The sequence below is a fragment of the Scyliorhinus torazame genome, chromosome 5 (genome assembly GCF_047496885.1).
Source record: "Scyliorhinus torazame isolate Kashiwa2021f chromosome 5, sScyTor2.1, whole genome shotgun sequence".
Lineage (NCBI taxonomy): Eukaryota > Metazoa > Chordata > Chondrichthyes > Carcharhiniformes > Scyliorhinidae > Scyliorhinus > Scyliorhinus torazame.
Window position 1 is genome coordinate 128,739,753 of NC_092711.1, and position 5,523 is coordinate 128,745,275.

The 5,523-nt window shown below is 51.7% G+C and overlaps 1 long non-coding RNA gene across 1 annotated transcript; it reads left to right on the plus strand.

Moving 5' to 3' along the window:
* The first annotated feature begins 3,090 nt into the window (after positions 1–3,090).
* Positions 3,091–4,745, plus strand: LOC140419721 (uncharacterized). The gene is made up of 2 exons (XR_011945997.1): positions 3,091–3,939; positions 4,274–4,745. It is a non-coding gene; the product is annotated as an uncharacterized lncRNA (long non-coding RNA).
* The last annotated feature ends 778 nt before the right edge of the window (positions 4,746–5,523 follow it).

A 5,523-nucleotide genomic window follows, 5' to 3' on the forward strand; every position in this document is an offset into this window, starting at 1 on the left:
AAAGTATTGTTTCTTGCATGCTGTACAAACAATGCATACCGTACATAAGGAAGGAAAGAGAGGCTGCAGAATATAATGTTACAGTTATAGCAAGGTGTAGAGAAAAGAGCAACTTAATACGAGGTCCATTCAAAAGTCTGATGGCAGTAGGAAAGAAGCTGTTCGTGAGTCGGTTGGTACGTGACCTCAAACTTTGGTAACTTTTTCTTGATGGAAGATGGTGGAAGAGAGTATGTCCTGGGTGCATGGGGTCCTTAATTATGCTAGCTGTCTTTCTGAGGCAGTGGGAATTATAGATAGAGTCAATGGATGGGAGGCTGGTTTGCGTGATGGACTGGGCTACATTCATGACCTTTTGTCATTTCCTGCGGTCTTGGGCAGAGCAGGATCCATACCAAGCTGTGATACAACCAGAAAGAATGCTTTCTATGGTGCATCTGTAGAAGTTGGTGAGGGTCGTAGCTGACATGCCAAATTTCCTCAGTCTTCTGAGAAATCACATGGGATTAGGGGTAATTTATTAGTTTGGATAGAAGACTGGTTAACCAGCAGAAGTCAGAGAGTCGGCAAGATGGAACTGGTGAGGTACCTCTGGATTCGGACCTCAGGCCCTCACTATTTACAATATAAATGACCTGGATGTGGGGATAGAAGGTACTGGAGCCAAATTTGCAGATGGTGCTAAATAGGTGGGATAGTAAGTTGCAATGAGGAAATAATAAGTTTACAAATGGATATAGATAGGTAAGGTGAGTGGGCCAAGGTGTGGCAGATGGAGTTTAACGTGGATAAGTGTGAGGTTATTCATTTTGGTCGTATAAATAGAAAGGAAACACATTGGGCGCGATTCAATGGAAACATTTCAAAGTGTCATTTTGGGCGGGTCGGGGGTTGTTGGAGACCCCTATTCAATAGCACTTAGTGCAAGAAGCGAGCCCCCACGTGAATCTCAACAGGCCTGGCATCCTCGCCGTCTGAGTCACCCGACTCCTGCCTCAGCTGCTCACCACTAACAAGGGAAAGCTGCTTTTGAACGTTCCCTCAGCACTCACTCTCTGCCAAGACACGAGGATGGCAGCACAGAGGCCTGCTCCTTGCTCTGGGGATGCCGATCTGACCAGGCTGCCCGACACCTTGGGTGAGAGGCGGGGCACCTTGTTCCCCAAAGGGAGTTGGAGAACCAGTCAGCAGGGTCAGCAATGCTGCCTGGGAGGCCGTGGCAGTGGCCGCCAGTGTGGGCACCATGACCAGGAGGACCCACATCCAATGTTGGAAGAAGACCAATGATCTCTAAGGAGCTGCAAGTGTTCCCACCTCTCTCATGGCATCAGTCCCACCTGCCATCCCTCAAATTCCCAAACCCCCCTACCTACCTCCCCAATCCACTGGCTGGCACCTCGCACCCCTCCCAGCATCCCTCCCAATTCCTAATCGCCCTTCAGAAGGTAGTGGTGAGCTGCCTTCTTGAGCCCCTGCAGTCCTTCAGGTGTAGGTATACCCACTGTGCTGTTAGGGAGGGAGTTTCAGGATGTTGCCCCAGCGACAGTGAAGGAACGGCGATATATTTCCAAGTCAGGGTGGTGAGTGACTTGGAGAGGAACCTGTGGGCGGTGGGGTTCCCAGGTATCTGCTGCCCTTCCTGACGATTGGGGTCACAGGTTTGGAAGGTGCTGCCTAAGGAGCCTTGGTGAGTTGCTGCAGTGGATCTTGGAGATGGTACACACACTGCTGTCACTGGGTGCTGCTGATGGAGTGAATGAAACAAACTACTTGTGGCCCACCATTATTTCTGTCTCTCCCTTGCCAGAGGACTGCTCATCGCTCAGATATAACTCCACGACGGTCATAGAGAAAGAACAATAACCATAAACAGCATCATCGATCACAGGATGACTAAACGTCTATACGCCACACTTACCCTTTCCTTTCTGGTCTAAAACATCAAATCTCATTCATGAAGGTGTGGAACTACTGGACAATCTGATAATGGCTTCTCCAAAACTGTCTACCACAGGCCTACCTTCACCGGCCGATATACCCATTGGAATTCATTCACCTTCACATCCCATAAGATTGGCCTTATCAGCAATCTTGCAAATAACGCTCCAGCTATTCGCTCACCTTGTAAATTTGACGCAGAAATCCAGCACACCAGAGTTACCCTGCAGGACAATGACTAACCTGTTCAGATCATCCATCACTGTGTACCCCCCAAACTCACAAACAGCTGTGACCTTCAGACCTGAGAAGTGCCTGGTCTCCTCCAATTACCCAGGAAAGTGATTCGGACGTCAATGGAATGTTGGCGTTTATTGCAAGAGGAATGGAATATACACGTCGGGATTTTCAGCTGCAGAGTGTTGGTGAGGCCACATCTGGAATGCTGCGCGCAGCTTTGCTTTCCTCACTTGAGAAAAGATATAAATGGTCAGAGGAGGTTCACTCGGCCGATACGTGACATGTGGGGTGGGGAGTGGCAGGGGCTCGGGGTGCTGTGGCTGTGGTGGGGAGTGGCAGGGGCTCGGGGTGCTGTGGCTGTGGTGGGGAGTGGCAGGGCCTCGGGGTTCTGTGGCTGTGGTGGGGAGTGGCAGGGGCTCGTGGTGCTGTGGCTGTGGTGGGGAGTGGCAGGGGCTCGGGGTGCTGTGGCTGTGGTGGGGAGTGGCAGGGGCTCGTGGTGCTGTGGCTGTGGTGGGGAGTGGCAGGGGCTCGGGGTGCTGTGGCTGTGGTGGGGAGTGGCAGGGGCTCGGGGTGCTGTGGCTGTGGTGGGGAGTGGCAGGGGCTCGGGGTGCTGTGGCTGTGGTGGGGAGTGGCAGGGGCTCAGGGTGCTGTGGCTGTGGTGGGGAGTGGCAGGGGCTCGGGGTGCTGTGGCTGTGGTGGGGAGTGGCAGGGGCTCGGGGTGCTGTGGCTGTGGTGGGGAGTGGCAGGGGCTCGGGGTGCTGTGGCTGTGGTGGGGAGTGGCAGGGGCTCGGGGTGCTGTGGCTGTGGTGGGGAGTGGCAGGGGCTCGGGGTGCTGTGGCTGTGGTTACCTTATGGGTAAAGATTGGACAGGTTGGGCCTGTTGTTCATTGAAGGTTAGAAGATTGAGAGGTGACCTTACTGAAACATAAGATCCTGAGGGGACTGGACAGGGTGGGTACTGAGAGGATATTTCCCCTGTGGACGAGGGTAGAGCTCGGGGACACAGGTTAAAAATAAGGGGCCTTCCCTTTAAGGTGGAGATGAGGAGAAACGTTTCCTTTCAGAGGGTTGTGAGTCTTTGGAACTCTCTTCCCCAGAGAGGGTGGAGGCAGAGTCATTGAACATTTTTAAGGTCGAGGTAGATAGATTCCTGACTAACAAGGGAGTCAAAGGGAGTCATAAGCTTGTTCCTCAGAAGCCCCTGGCACCTAGCAGCACAACCCCTTCATATCGGGTGCGGTGCCCACACATGCCACCTGCTCTCGACCCCCCTGACCCATCAGGCGTGCAGCTCCCAATGACCTGTCTTTGTCCTCATAGGAGAAGGCAGCCCACGATAAGCAGGGAAGGGCCAAGACAGGAGGTGGAGTCCGAGATCTGAGTCCTCACCCCCTAAGTGATAAGGGTGCTAGAGATTGCAGGGTTGCCCCAGGAGAGAGCAGTGACCGACAGCGAGGTCAGCCTGTGCCAGGGAAGTGAAGATTCACTGCTCCTTCTGTTGAGTTAAATAATCTGGGATAACACAGGCTGCAACTGGATGCAGCTTTAACCAAAAGATACTCCAGTCCTTGAAGTTAGTTCAATCTGATTTATTGAACCAGTAGCACAGTTAGCACAGTTCTCGGAGTTCGACTCGCTGCTAACCTAAGTGTGGTTACTCTGTCTGACTGAACCAGACTAGCTCTTAGCCACGTGCTGGAGGTGTGATACTGCACATACACCCTGACTCACTCAGATGTTCATCAGTGGAAAGAGACAAGTGTGAGTGCCTCGTGCCTTTTATAGTGAGATACCACCCCCGAGTGTCCTGCCTGCTCATTGGTCATGTCCTGTTCTCTGTGTTCATTAGCTGCCTGTCTGCATATCATTGTCTGCATGACTGCATATCATTATCTGCATGGCTGCATATCATTATCTGCATGGCTGCATATCATTGTCTGCATGGCTGCATATCATTGTCTGCATGGCTGCATATCATTGTCTGCATGGCTGCATATCATGACACCTTCATCCAGTTGACCTGTCTCAAGTGACTCGTTCATGTTTCCCAAAATGATCTTTCCCTCTCACTGACCACATGTCCGTTGTCTCGCAGGGTCACCATACGATGAGTCATGTACCCAAGGGAGCACCCAAGGGAGACAGCAGTTGGAGGTCTGCTGGGTCCCAGTCTGATGTTGAGACTCTGGTTCTCCCAGAGTTGATCCGGGTGATAGGACACAACCGTGACATTCAGGACGGGGTATCAATGACATTCCAGCGAGCACATAGACGATTGGAGGAGTCCCAAAGCCTTCAGGTGCAGGATGTGGTGCCGACAATGCGAGGCACCCAGGCCATCACTGCTGGGATGGGGACTGCAATGGAAAACCAGGAGCACAACATCCACACTTTGAGTAGTGGTGCCCAAGGCAATGCTCAGTCTGTGACGACCATGGCTGAGGGCCTCGACATAATGACCCAGTTGATGACAATAAAGAAAAGTACAGCACAGGAACAGGCCCTTCGGCCCTCCAAGCCTGTACCGATCATAATGTCTTCATTAAAGAAAAAACCTTCTGCCCTTACTCGGTCCGTATCCCTCTGTTTCTTCCTATTCCTGTACCCATCCAGATGCGTCTTAAATGTTGCTAATGTGCCAGTTTCCACCACATCCTCTAGCTGTGTGTTCCAGGTGCCCACCACTCTCTGTGTGAAAAACATACCCCGCATATAGATAAAGATAGATAGTTTTTTGAAGAATAAAGGGATTAAGGGTTATGGTGTTCGGGCCGGAAAGTGGAGCTGAGTCCACAAAAGATCAGCCATGATCTCATTGAATGGCGGAGCAGGCTCGAGGGGCCAGATGGCCTACTCCTGCTCCTAGTTCTTATGTTCTTATGTTATGTCCCTTAAACTTTCCCCCTCTCACCTTGAACCTGTGCCCCCTTGTAAATGACACTTCCACCCTTGGGAAAAGCCTCTGATTATCCACCCTGTCTATGCCTCTCATAATTCTGTCGACTCTTTCAGGTCTCCTGCTCATTCCCCAATACAAAGTCTAATATGCCCCCCTCCCTGGTTGAACAATTATATCAAAAAGCCCTCCTGGACCCATCTAACAAATTGCTCTCCATCCAAGCCCCTGGCTGTCAGGGATTCCCAGTCAATATGGGGAAAGTTAAAGTCACCCAGCACAACTACCCTGCTTTTTTCACACCTTTTGGTGGCACAGTAGCACAGTGGTTAGCACTGCTGCATCACAGCTCCAGGGACCCGGGTTCAATTCCCACCTCGGGTGACTATCTTTGTTGAGTTTGCACTTTCTCTCTGTGTCTGCGTGGGTTTCCTCCGGGTGCTCTGGTT